This window comes from Ostrinia nubilalis, chromosome 2, assembly GCF_963855985.1.
Source record: "Ostrinia nubilalis chromosome 2, ilOstNubi1.1, whole genome shotgun sequence".
Classification (NCBI taxonomy): domain Eukaryota; kingdom Metazoa; phylum Arthropoda; class Insecta; order Lepidoptera; family Crambidae; genus Ostrinia; species Ostrinia nubilalis.
The window spans coordinates 6,649,480-6,664,242 of record NC_087089.1 but is presented as its reverse complement, the minus strand read 5'-3'; the positions used below and the strand labels follow the sequence as shown (position 1 = coordinate 6,664,242).

The 14,763-nt window shown below is 37.4% G+C and overlaps 1 protein-coding gene across 1 annotated transcript in view; it reads right to left on the bottom strand.

Annotated features, from left to right (window-relative positions):
• The window catches only part of LOC135078355 (nose resistant to fluoxetine protein 6-like), a 92,366-nt gene that overhangs the window by 65,764 nt on the left and 11,839 nt on the right, over window positions 1-14,763 (bottom strand). The gene's annotated exons all lie outside the window — the stretch shown is intronic.

The following is a 14,763-nucleotide window of genomic DNA, read 5'->3' as shown; positions in this document are numbered from 1 at the left end:
TGCTTATACCTCTCGCACTTAGCAAAAAAGGCTTGCAACAAACGTTGCATTGATGATGATGATGATGATGATGATGATGATCCATCCGACCGATTTCGGCCATGGCGACCACTCCGACTCCTAGCTGTCTTGGCGGCGCTGGTGTGCCCGAAGATGGCTTACGTAGCCTATTTTCGCGGTAAAATCCCTCGCACATTGAGGGCATCTGAGCACGCCGCCAACATAGTTATAGTGAATGGCGGCAGATGGACGGGCCTTCAAGTCATCGCGCTTCGCGTCGAGTTCAGTCGTACGCTGCACCTCGAACTCGTGGACTTGCCTCTTCACAATCTCCCGCCATTCTGGACGCTGTGCTGCCAAACCTTCCCACTGAGAGGGCTCAATGTTGCATCTTTTCATGTGCCGCTTCTGTACATCTTTGTACCTGAGGAGTTGACCGCCATGTTTCCGCTTACCCTCCTCAAGTTCAGAGTAGAAGATGCGCTTCGCCACTCTCTCCTCCGTCATACGTGATACGTGACCACACCATCGAAGTTGGCGACGCATTATATAGGCCTCAATGCCACCCACATGGGCTCGTCGTAGCACCTCGGTATTGCGCATTCGATCAGACCATCTGATCTTCATGATGGTACGAAGGCATTTGAGGTGGAAACGATCCAGTGTGCGTATATGGTGGCGATACACGCACCACGCCTCGGAGGAGTACAGTAGGTTTGGCAGCACAACCGCCATGTATATTGAAATTTTTGTAGCCAACTTTAGGTCATGCGAGCAGAAAACCTTGGAACGCAGCTTTCCAAATGCTGCAGCTGCAGCACTGATCCTGCTGCTGATCTCGGCATCAAGGTCACATTTGGATGTTATAGTACTCCCCAGATATCGGAACTTATCCACCTGTTTCAGTACATCCTCACCAAGCATAATGCTTAGAGACTCGTGGTCATTTGTGTCCAAAGACATCACTTCTGTCTTCTTGACACTTATCTTCAGGCCGAACTTGCAGCATGCCTGGTGAAAGACGGACATCAGCTGTTGCAGGCCTTCTGAGGATTCTGCTAGAAAGCACAAATCATCAGCATACATGATCTCAGTGATCAGTGCATACGAGACTTTAGTGCGCGCCTTAAGTCTGGCTAAGTTGAACAGGCTGCCATCTGTGCGAAAACGGATGCGGATTCCCTCAGAAACAGTTTGTAGAACCTCTTTGACTACCACCGCAAAGTATAGAGCAAACAGTGTGGGCGCTAGCACACACCCTTGTTTCACCCCACAGGTAACGGGAAAGAAATCTGACTGTTCGCCGTCTACGGCGACGCAGCACTGCATGTCGTCGTGAAGGAGTCTCAGAAGTCTCACGAACTTTCCCGTGCACCCTAATTTTCCCAGCACCATCCAGAGAGCTTCACGAGGCACACTATCGAACGCTTTCTCCAAGTCAACAAAGCAGAGATATAGCTGACGACCCTGCTCTCTGCTTTTTTCCTGTAATTGACGCACGGAGAAGATAGCTTCACAGGTACCTCGGTCAGGTCGGAAGCCAAACTGGGTTTCGGGCAGGATCTGTTCTGACAAATCCTTTAGGCGGTTTAAAAGGACTCTGGCAAAGGCCTTTCCAGGGGATGACAGAAGCGAAATACCACGGTAAGAGTTGCAGTCGGAACGGTCCCCTTTGTTCTTGTACAGGGCACTGATGCGAGATACTTTAAAGCTTTCGGGTACTCGCTCTTCCTCCCACATGCGAACAAATAGTTCCCAAACCAACTTATGCAACTCCTCACCCCCGCACTTGAGCAGCTCTCCCGGTATAAGGTCAATGCCAACCGCCCGCTTGTTTTGCTGCTGCCTGATGGCAGTGACAACCTCCCCACAAGTCAGGGGCTCATCCAACTCAGTGGCTAGAGGGAGTTGAGGCATTAAGCTGATATTATTAAGATCAGTTGATCGATCTACGTTGAGCAAAGTATTGAAGTGTTCGGCCCAACGCCTTAGTACATCTTCCTTACTTGTCAGTAATTGCGTACCGTCTACAGACCTCAAGGGTACTTTTGCCCGATATGGTGTACCAATCAGCTTACGTACCTCGCAGTAGAACTCCCCAAGTTGGTTTGTGTCAGCGAGCCACTGCATGTGACAAGCTTTGTCCCGCCACCACTTGTCTTTTATTTGTCGAGACAGCCTACGCAGTTCAAGGTCACTTTCTTTGACTACCGCGACACTTCCACCTCGTCTTCTATGCTTTTGCAAGAGATTTCGATGTTTGTCGAGTGCTGCCCTGAGAACCCCATCGTTCTCATCGAACCAGTCTTCATTACGTCGGTATTTCATACCTAAGGCAACGGAAGCGGTTTCCAAGAGATGAGATGACAAACATCCCCAAGCAGCACTGACATCATCTGTCTCTTTGACTGGCAAAAGCTTCTTGGACAAGGCTTCAGCATATTTCTCCCTGGCCTCTCGATCATTCAGCCTATCCACGTTTATCAGCACAGGCTGTTTCCTTGCGGACCTACGTGGTCGGCGGAGGCAGAGTCGCAGCTTAGTAACAATAAGTCGGTGGTCAGTCCAACAGTGCGCTCCACGCATGACGCGAGTGACTTGAACCTGACTGATATCTCTTTGCCTTACAACAGCATAGTCGATTAAGTGCCAATGTTTGGATCTCGGGTGCATCCACGTTGTCTTGTACTTAGCAGCAAGTCTGAACATAGTGTTCGATATTGCGAGCTGATATTGAGCACAAAGACTAAGTAGCAACTGACCATTACTGTTCGCGTTGCCGACTCCGTGTCTACCCAGAACTCCAGGCCAAGCCTCATAGTCCCGACCAACTCTGGCATTGAAATCGCCTAGCAATAAGACCTGCTCTCTGGCGCTTATACTGTCAAGGCATTGAGATAGTTCGTCATAGAATTTGTCTTTGATGTCATCAGACTTGTCGAGCGTTGGAGCATAGTATAGTATACTGTACATAACGCAATATGCCCTGTAGATAATTTTCGTTTCTGTTGAATTTACTTTCTCTGTTAGAACAATGTAGCTTGCAAACAGGGCTTGAACTTGCTAATCTAACTGCCTCTACATTTGTGTCGAGTGGAATTGCGTTTGCATCTTGCCTATTGTTGATAAAAATATTATTATCACAGAATTAGTTACGATCAGAAGAGACTCATTGCGCTTTCTAAATATTTAGTCAGCACAATATGCCTACGATACCCGCTAAACAGATATGCCTGCGGGCATAAGCTAGATAGACGTCGCGCACAGTTCACAGAGCAGATGCGCCGAAGTTCAACTGCGGTGGCCGCAGTCGGCAGCATGCCAGACACAACAACACTGATTGAGAGGCATTCTGAACACGATGCATTGGCGCGATTTAATCAACTTACTTTTTTAGAAAGGAAAAAAAGTAGAGACAACAATCAAGCTATCAATCTGTTAAATTATTTAATCTGGTACCTTATGCAAGTTTATTTAAGACATTGACTCTATTCGTTTCCGACGTTAGTTATTAACATTTACATTTAGGTAAATAATAAAATTGTAACGTCTAAGACGAGGCTACACCACCGGGCGAGATATTGCATTACCGTCAAGTCAAGACAAGATGAAAAATAGATTCTAAAAGATATTATGCTTTAGTGCCTTAGCAAGAAAACAAAACTAAGAAGATGCAGAAATGTGTCCGTCAAGGGAAGTTTCAAAATGTTTCCATATAGAATCAGAAACACTCGTGGTTACAGAATAATAAAAGTATGTTTGCTAGTTAGTTTAAGTATTTTGTTTTGTGCTTGTAAGAAGATTATTTAAACATCGGCCTACAGCAATAAAACTGACACTTGAAATTTCTACAATGTGCATGTAATATAAACATTTCCAAAATTGCAGTGCGACATAAACCAAATTGTTTAATACAAAAACTAATTTGCAAAGTCGACAAACGTTGTGCGAACACAATTCGGCGGCGAGCAGGAAACATTGCAAGAGCAGGTCTGCTTTTACGGGCCATAAACGACTCTACCTCCTCAAGCCGTGCCTCCATGCAGATTGCAAGCGAGACAAGGAAATCTCTACGACGAATCTCTTGCGTAAGATTTATTCATACAATCTTCCATTCATCACACACGACCAGATCTTAATCTAAAACTATCCTTCTTTTTAATACCCACGCGCCACTTAGGTAAATTATGTTTATATCTACGAAACTCCGGCTAAATCATCTCGAAAACACCACATTCTTACTTTTATCTTTCTGTTCGGAATCACACACGTCGAAACAGATCTATTCGCTCATTTCTCTCCTTTTCTCTTAAAATTCCGTCTCAGTTTGGACGAAAGCATGACTTCAATTCAGTTTAATGGCGGTCGTAAAGTAGAATAGAAATTCGCTTCCTAAAATAAAGTTGCACCCACTAGAATTGAAACGTGGGAGAGTATCAGTAAAATATTAGGTTTGACAAGCTATTTAAGTAAAAACTACTACAAAAATATACATGTTTCTTCTTTGTTTTTAAATTGGATTCCTGGATACCTAATCTTAAATATCGGCAATAAGTTTTGAACAAAATTAATCCATATTACAATTAACCGCTTGAGTCCCAGACGGCATTAATTAATGTCATAACAATTGATTATCTATAATTGTGTCTAGATTCGCGGGCCTTGAAGGATTAAAGATAATACACTGAATTGATCGATTGTATTTATACTTCATGTAAGAGAAACGTCATAGCCATAGTATTGAGAGGATTCAATACAAACTGAAAAAAGCAACCACCAACTCAAGGTTGACTGGATGAAAATTCCGGAAGGCATTAAGTCCGCCTTATGTACATACAATGTTCTATGTGCCTAAGTTTAAAATAAATAAATAAATTGCTAATTGATTTAAAATCAGCAATCTAAAAATAGACATCTGATCTTCAGGTTCACGTTTAAAAATAAATCCTCAAGCCATGCAATCAGTGTTTGAAATCAAATGGAACTGTTCCGGCTTCCCTGATTACGTGAGAATGGGATCGGAGTCAACACCGCCGCCTCTAAGTGCCATCGCCATAACCGTTGTGGGAGCGTATATCCAAACGCTCTAACAGCCGGGCTAAATGAGCTTTACGCCTTGGTGAAGATATGAAAAAGCGATATAAAAGTATTTTAAATCTTTAACAGACAAAAAATAGTAAAAACTTTTTGTGCATTAACTTAAAGGACCATAATTTTTGTTAATAATTAATTATTAATACCTCTACAACCAGTGCCAGCGGTAAGCCCAAATCCGTTTATCGTGAAAATTCCGACAGGCTAAGCCAGAACACCGAAAACAGGTACTTCAGATTCATAATTACTTACTTGATTTTAAGTCACAAAAGTGTCAAAACAAAATATAATCACAATTTTCACAGATGAGCTCCTTAAATTGTACCAACTCGGTTCATTAATCTTAGATCCGTATTAGGAAATGCCGTCCAAAACTTGGTTCAAACTCCGGCTTAGAGTAATACCCGTGATTGGTTTAAGTTCGATATTTGGATTAATTAAAACCTTGAATTTATACTTGAGTGTTGAATTAAAAAACCTCACTTTTCTGTTTAAAAATTCCTTAATAATACCAATCATTTTCCAATTTCGGTTAAGCAGTATTTGTATTAAAAACACTGAGAAGCTCTTTTCATCTCAATTTAATAAAATGGTAATGATATCAAAACGTTTTGAATATTCAATGAATAGATATTGAATTTGAAATAATATTTGAACTTTGAATAGGCTACTTGATATAATTAATTACCTGCTGTTTAATCGTCTACAATTCAAAAAAGTAGCACACACGCTTATGATTTAAACTTTTAATACGAACGTATTTATTTATAGGTTAGAAAACCTCAACTATATAACAAAGGCTAACTAACAACTAACAGTAGGCCGTGAGCTAGTTGTTTACTTCTTTTTGTTGAACCAATGATACTACATATTTATAATAGGTATTGTCAATAGTTTTGCCTTAGCTTTGGTTTAAATCCGTCATGGAAACTAGTATCCCCCTACTACTTAGCTATTAAACTACAGCCAATATACGTAATGTTACTTACTACAATATATTTTATTATTACCTAATTTATCTCACGACTTTTTTATGTTGTTTACGACTTTTGAAGAAAAACCGTGATGCATGTGTAATTTAGGTTAAATTGTATCACAATGATTAGCCAATAAAATAATGTAATATAGCATTATGTTAAACTTTTACTCCTCAACAATAATATCAGAGACGATAAATAAATATGATGTAAAGCCTACATACGATTCCCAAAGAAATACGATATAATGATGGTAATTACGAGCAACACCTCATAACGCACTGTATGTCGTTCGTTGCGATATGATTTTATTTTTATATCGGCAATAAAACCCATATAATCAGGTTAACTGTGGCGAATAATGTGTCGAACCGTGGATTTTATCACACATATTATGTGTAGAAATGCTTGAATGAAAGAAAATATATAACATAGAATCTGTTTCATCCTATAAAAGAAAATACAACAAATGAACAATGCAGTAAATACATTCTATTGTTTTCTTCAAGTTAAAATAAGTTACTTTCTGATATGATCTCTGAATTGCTTCATCATTATGGTACGTAAAGTCATTAAATTCAATTAACTATAGTAGTTAACTACTATAATCCTCGTAAAATAAAATACTTATGTACCTAGTACATGCCTATTTTTTAATATTTATTAGAAGGCTTGATAGTTTTATTTCTAGAATTTAATTATGTTTATTATTTACATAAAAATAAAAACCAACATCTACTTTATCAATTGAAAGTGTACAAGGAACGGAATAACTTTTTATGTTCATTTTATCGCAAACAACGAAAGGTTTCATGAAATACATTTCCGTCCTATTCATTGAATTTTTGGCGTAATTTAAATTGAGAAAACATGTAATATATGAAATATAACAGTTACAACATATGATTCGAAATACTTAAATGATATAGTAGCACTTAAAATAAAGACATCCTGTGTACGTAAAGTACTTTAGTAAGTATAAAATATTAGGTGTTAGTAACTTCACAGGATATTGGAAATATGCGTCCATTAAACATAGAGCCGAGTGGCTAACGTTACATTAGTGAATTAGCGTCCTAAGCCACCCGTAATGAAGGCTCATAGTGAAGCGTGAAATTTTATAATCACATTGTAACTAGCCGGCCATTACCTTTAGGAAATCTTAAGTCACTTCTGTCTGAAATTTGATAAAACGTACTTATCTTCTTCAATTTATGTAATTTGCTAAGTCCAAAAGCAATTATGGACAAAACAAGCTTACTTCAAAACTAAAGACGGCTTTCAACTAAACTTTTCCTAATTTTAGTAACTGAATACTTCTGAAATTTGAAATCTGAAGTGTCAGTTGGGCTCCATAATTAGAACCTTCATAATGATTAAGAAGCACAGTGGACCCGCATAATTTGAGTATACCACCATTGTTGCACTAAAGGTGCCCGAGGTACAGTCAACAGCGAAGGAAGATTCTATTTTTGTTGCAGAATAGCATCTATTACAACTGAATAAGATTCCACAGTGCTTAGCTATAGATATGTCGTCTGTACCAAAGACAATAGCGAGGAACAATCGACGTTCCTTGATTAACAACACAAAGAGCTTCTGCCGAAAAACAATTAAAACCTACAGGCTTTTTAATGTGAAACCCCGACTTTGTACCGCAGAAACAATTTGGGATTTTATGCAAATTGATGCCATGATCTAGGCCTCTAGGGGTAGGTTTATTTGAAATGTAGTTGACAACAAAAACAAAGAAAATAAAGGACAGTGCCAAGGTTTGGACCAAGTGTTGCCCAGAATCAACTCATAGTGCATTTTGTTCCTCAGGCCTATACTAATGTGTAAACCGAAGCGCACTGAAATCTATCCCTGTAGTTAAGAGAAAAAAAGAGTTTTGTTTCGAAATATTTACATACAAAATATCATCGATGTATACGTACTACGCATAAGATTTCGCGATTTTGGCATCAAATAACACTCGCTATGTTGAACTTAACCATACTGCATCCGTACACGTTACTTTAGTGCGATTTAGACATTCTTTATAATGGATCTAGCGCTGTTTTAATTATTTGGTAAGTTGACAGAAATTCATTATTTCCAAAAATGAAGCAAGAAGTTTTAGTTCTATATCATTGCTAAAAATCCATTTATTGGTGTATTACAATCGATTATTGAAGTAATTAAGCTAAAACTTCTTGCTCCATTTTAGAAATAATTAATTTCTGTCAACTAACCAAACTACTGCAACAGCGCTTGATCGCTTATAAAGAATGTCGAAGTTGTACTAAAGTAAGGTGTACGGATGCAGTATGGTTAAGTTCAACATAGCGAGTATTATTTAATGCCACAATCGCGAAATCTTATGCGTAGTACGTATACATCGATGATATTTTGTATGTAAATAATTCAAAACAAAACTCTTTTTTTCTCTTAACTCCAGGGATAGATTCCAGGGTTTAAAAATTAGTATTGGCCTGAGGAACAAAATGCACTATGGTTTCATTCTGGGCAGCACTTGGTCCAACTTCCATACATGGATTGGCACTGTCCTTTACATTTTTTTTTATTTTAACTTAAAGGGAGAAAAAAAGGAAACCATATTGTGTAGACAAGCAGCAGCTAATGTGATATCAATCAAATTAGTTTAACTATCACAAGATCAAACCCCTTTACATATCTGGAATCCATATATCCATAGACTATTCAAAACACTGCACAGAAATCAAAACACATGAAGGCGCCTATTTCGCGACTAAATTAATATAGAGTCGTTTTCCCAATGATAGAATGTTCGTGAACAATGCATTGGTTGTATTTACTTGGCAAAAAATGCGAATGATTACTAGTTGCACAATAAATGATTATGTGTATGAATCAGTGCATGGAATCACTGCAAATGAGGTCTAGCGTTCCGCATAAATTGATTGAAAGAAAAGATTTTTTTATTTGGCATCAATAAAAAATATATTGATTTTTCTTTGTTTTATGATGATTGTTGGTTGAGCAGTGTAAATAAGAATTAAGAAACAATCTTGCGAAAAATAAAAGTTCAAAAACAAAACCATTCGTTCATTGAACAAAGAGAAACAACAAAATATAGAAATCAAAAGAATTCTATTGAAGCAATACATAATACAATTGACAAGTTTCTGTGCAAAAAAAATAAATTATCTTAACTTTTTATCTTATCAACCCATTCTGATTATTTCCCGTTTCTAAATGACAGATGTCAACTCATGCCAATTAGGCTGTGGTCACACAGTTTACGCGTTTCAAACGGCGTAACCGCACTCATAAATGCAGATGTATTCAGGCTGTGCCTTGCTAATAAAGATAGCAAATCCCTTCCAAAGAACATTTTGTACGCAGTCTTGGTTTCTTGATTAAGAAGTCGGCGGAGCAATTAAATGCTATTGTAGAAGGATGTTTTACTACAAGTATCTGGAGCGCGGGACAACGCGGTCGGAAAGAATAATGAGGGTTGTTGCCATTTTATGTTTATGTTGCCCTAATAATTAGGGCTTAGGAATGTTTCTGTTATGCAAATGATTTCGTCGTACGATTAGCTTCTCGCCCAAGCTATTCGCTTTTTCAGTAATTGCGATATAAGAAGAAAATAAAGAAAATTTTCATTAATACATTTTCCTTTACGGATGATTTTTTTTCCGTTTTGATATTTTGACAGAATGTTTTACTCTTTATAAACAACTTTCACTATATGGGACCAAGTCTGAAATCACAAAAAGAAAAATCTATTGTTTCATACATTTTGGTTATCCTGTACTTTTGTATTAAACAGCATAACTACTCGTATTTGTGATTTAGTGTTGGCCCGTAGTGAACGTTGTTCATATCCTACATGGATATGGGCATCGCGACCGAATCCGTTTATGACTTGATATACGACATTATCGCCCGTAAGTATTCGCACTGTGAGACCTCATAGTAATGTTTGTAAATATGGGCATATGTCTCCAGCGAGCACGTCTCCGAGTGACTCGGGTGATGTAATTAAACTCGCGGGATCCCAAAAACAATCAACTTTTAATTTGTACGCTCAGCGTCGCTTAATATTTTTTAGATGGATTTATCTCGTAATGCGGGCGGAGCTTTGCTAAATGAGCTTTGGGATCATTTCGGACTTCGAAATTTCAATATTACGTTGCGTTATTTTATTAAAGCGCTTGCTTATTATTTTTCAAATAGCTTTTGATCAAAAATCAGCAAAATTTATTAACGCTAAATTATGAGAGACTTTTTAATTCTTTCTAAAAAATCACCCTGGAGTTTTATTCTTTAACAAAAGAAAAATCAATTTTCAACTGATCAGTTTAACTGACCCTGAATGTCGAGCCTAAGTGTGCGATAAGAAAATGGTTTCATCGCGCGCAAAAGGCACTGGGCCTATTCAAAGTATTCAGAATAACTGACACAAACATCCAATAAAAACATCATTCAGTTTCGCAAGCCTCACTGTTGACGCTTTGTATTATTCATATTTTATACTACAAAGTGGCTATTGTAAAACATGCAAAACCTCGTGTATTTATGGCGCATTCATGAAATTTCGGTTGATGCGGTTTGCTGCAATCGCGGCCATGTTCGCGCGAATAGCTTTGTGCGGGTACACTGCGAGTGATAAAATGTTCGTGGAATGTTTACATTGTTCGTTATTTTGAATAGAATTCGTTATTGAGAAAGGTTTTGTGGTGTTCGCTTTAGTATCATGTCGTGATAAACTTCGTGAATGAAAATTACATTACAATGACTTATTGAAAGGTTTTATGTTGTAGTAATTCACCGCGAAAATAATAAGATTAAACTCCAACAGAGAAAAATTTTCTTCGCTGTATTACGGAGTCTAACTTCATTGGATTATTATGTATCGTTCATTTCTTCATAAAAATACTTAATCTGAGAATTCGTAATTCGTAGCTATTTTTACCACCAACAAAAAGTATAGAAACAACCTAAACGTCCAACAGCGAAACAATAAAAGCTTTTGTAGATACGAATGCCGCATACCGGCCTATGGGTAGTGCTCAGTCGAGCACATCAAAAACATAGTGACGCCGCGACGTCAGAGAATGTCGTGGGCAACACGTTCGGTCGCCGCAACAATGTGCCAGCCAGCGGCATGCGGACTAAATGTCGCTCCGGTGTACAGCTATGGCGTTTATACGAGCATTGTGCGGTTACTAGGTTTCGGCCGAATTTACAACAGCTAAAGCACTAAAGTAAGTAACTTTTATTGAAAGCAAGCACATTTTGTATAAAATAGCAAGTTTGTAGTAGTTATCAAACAAATAATGTTAGATACCACACCCAGCGTAAGTGGTTTGTCGTTGAAGCAGTAAACTAAAGTAGGTATAGATAACAAGTATTTCAGAGAATAAGTATTGTTGGCAAGTTAAATAATGGTAGATAGTAGCTGTACCGAGTACTAGGTAGGCTTTTACAAAATAATATTGATTTATGGTCCAAAAAGCTTATTTAGAAGTTGTAATGGCAAGTGATTTGCCCAATAACGATAAATAACGCAAGAGTGAAAATCTAAGTTGGTGTAGGAATGAAAATGCTCTAAAATTGCAGTTGGAACACATCCGTTCTCTGCAGGACCCCGTTTAAAATAAACGCTATCGCTTGCTAGTTTCCCATGGGAGACAAACTAACAGACAGAATTTCCACAGCAATATCCTCTAGTAGAGTCCGGAAAATGAAAAATTCTCGAATCACCTAGAACATCAAGTAGTGGAGGCTGCTCAATTTGTGATAAATCAACACATCCCTAAACACTAATCCACTTTTCACAGTGCATTTGCTAATGTACAGACAGATGTACTAAAGTAGATGTAGGTACTAAACTAATATTTACTGTGACATCGTATAATTTTTATTTTGTTTACTTTCCCCAATCATCATCGAAAACAAATATACCAACGCGTAATGGCAATACAATTTATTTACTATGAACACAAAACGAAACTATGTTTACGATATGTATCATGTTTGGTAAACAAGCCGATTTATTTGTGTTGTAGCTAGAGAAAATAGCAGTGAAGACAATATGTTTGTTTAGCGCAGTTAACTGAAGGGGAGAGACAGCATCCAACAATGGAGACGACAGTGTAAACAGTTCCTCGCCAAGAATTAAACGCTCCGTCCTCTGAATTCATTTAGTGAACATAATCAATGAAAGGAGGTACAAGACAATGCAATGCAATCTTATACAATGTTGAGCCATTTATTGCGTCTAGCTGGACTAGTATGAACGTCACTAGTATACCTAAATAATAAATATTTTGTAGAACTAGATTGTCACAAAAAACCTATATCGTCGATTATTAAAAGTATTTCCGTGTTTTATGATAGGCTGAAAAAATTTCAGCTTTTTTCCTACTCTTTACTATGAAGTCTAGAAAAAACATCACACAATGATTTATCTCATGATGGATCATTGAATGTCACGCTTTTCTCATACATTTCTAAGCATTTTATAATAATTACGTCGCTTCGCTGCATTATGGTTTCGATCCACATCGTTAACAGATTTGAATGCCAAATGAAATGAAAGCCTAACATTGTTTAACTAGATGGCCTTTTAAGACTCTTTTAGCACACCGTTAAATAATTTATAAGACGATATTTCATATGCTAACATTGTCATTATTAACGTTTACCAAGCCTATAGCTCCGCCGAGTGAAATTTATAGCGTGGCAGGTTTCATATTCTAATAAAAAGTAGATTAAGCAGCGCTAAGTTATGGAGGCAGAACCGCAAGAGACTTTTTATTATAATAAATTAATTTTTCATGAAGGCTGGGGGCCTACTCTATTATAGGACTATATCTATCTCACATTAACAGCGACAAAACTGTTAGTATCTATCGAAATCGTTTAAGGTGAGTGTTATAAGACTGTGGAATAAAGTTCATTTTAAGCAATCATCGTTTAGGTAAATGCATGCACAAATAAAACTGCTATAATTTGTCAGTAAAACAAATTTTTAATACAAATATGTCAAGCTGGGAAATTCCACGCAAAAGCAGGCATTAACAAGTTTCATTAAGAGGTACGAAATAGGGATCAAATAGTTCAGACCACTACTTATTGTATCAATGAATGTTTGCCAGGTAGAGACACTGCCTAACTATCTATCGCATCTCACATCTCTGATTCCACGAGTAGGTGGGGTCGCACCACTAAATAAATTTGCAGCAAAACACATTATCCTGGTAAAGCTCTAGATTTCAGTTCCGAAAGTAACGTACCAGAAACACCCGGAGGGTTACTATAACTTTTAACATAGCTACATAGAGCCACATTGTTTTAAACTTGTCAGAACAACATCACGATCAAAACCGTAGAACTAAGCACCTAACTAATATTAAGGTCATTTTGGTTCTTTATTTATTTTTGTTACAGTAAATGGTTCCTACTGACTGTAAATGGCTCGTTAGCGAATATTCTTTGCAAGTTTACAAATAAAAGTTAAGCGTCTGCGTAAACCAATGCGATTTGGTATAATGAAATAACTTTGGAGTATAGAACGAACCGAGACTTACTAAAATGTAACATAAGTTTCGAAGAGGATTACTTAGTTTATTGTCAGTGTGTATTTTCGTGTGAATGTCTCTAGGGCGATGGCGTTGAGGCGGGCCAGTACAATCCCACAATATGTTAGAGTTAACACGTCCTATCTCCGAACAGACCCTGTTTTCAGACACCAGTGTCTTAAAGTGAATTAAAGTTATAATAAACATCACGCAGTATTATAACATAGTTTTAACATCTGTAGACCGTACTCCAATTTTCAAATGTCACTGCTATCATGATATATTGTACTACTCGTAAAGTCAAAATATTCCCTTTGATAAAACTAATAATAATTAAGAGCGGGATATCTCTTACAATTTTCCCAGTGGAACTCATTGAAACGTGAAAAACACCGTTAAAAGTTTCGAATCACCTCGAGAAGGGTCGAAAATACTTTCGGTTAAGGAAATTAACTCGACTTCATTGATATTGTCAAGATAGGCTGCAACTTTAAGTTAAAATTACTTTGTCGAGCAAATTCAGAGAGTTTTCTTTTAGTTTTGTCTTCATTTACAAAGTACCGAAGAATATGAAAACTGAAATCAAGCTCGTTAGAACTTTCCACAATATTCATTTGCTGAAATAATATTTTGACTTCATTATATTTTATTAATCTTAATGAATTTGAATATGCTGTGACATGAAGTATTATTAAAATCACGATGAGTTATGAAGATTTGTAACGTTATGATATATTCAATTCAATGTGTACGTGTATGAAATCAGTTTACAGATGAAAAATTTTCATTTTCTGCGTTCATAAAAAAATAAAAAGCATTATGACGAATCTCTCGCTACGGGCACATTCCAGAACATCAGTCTGGAGACTATAAAGATGAATATTGTAACAGTAATTTGTATCCACGTTACAAAGTACCTACCCACTCATTCAATCAAATTCGTATGTTTTGAGACAATCACAAATGATCATGTAATACTCGTGAAATGTATTATTAAGAGTTGGTTATGCATTGGAGACTAACGCCTGTATTTACAAACAATACTATGAGGTCTACAATGCGCGTGGACGCACAGGGTCATACACGAGCCAATCACAGAGCTCTATTCAACGCTGTGCGTTCGATCATACTTATTA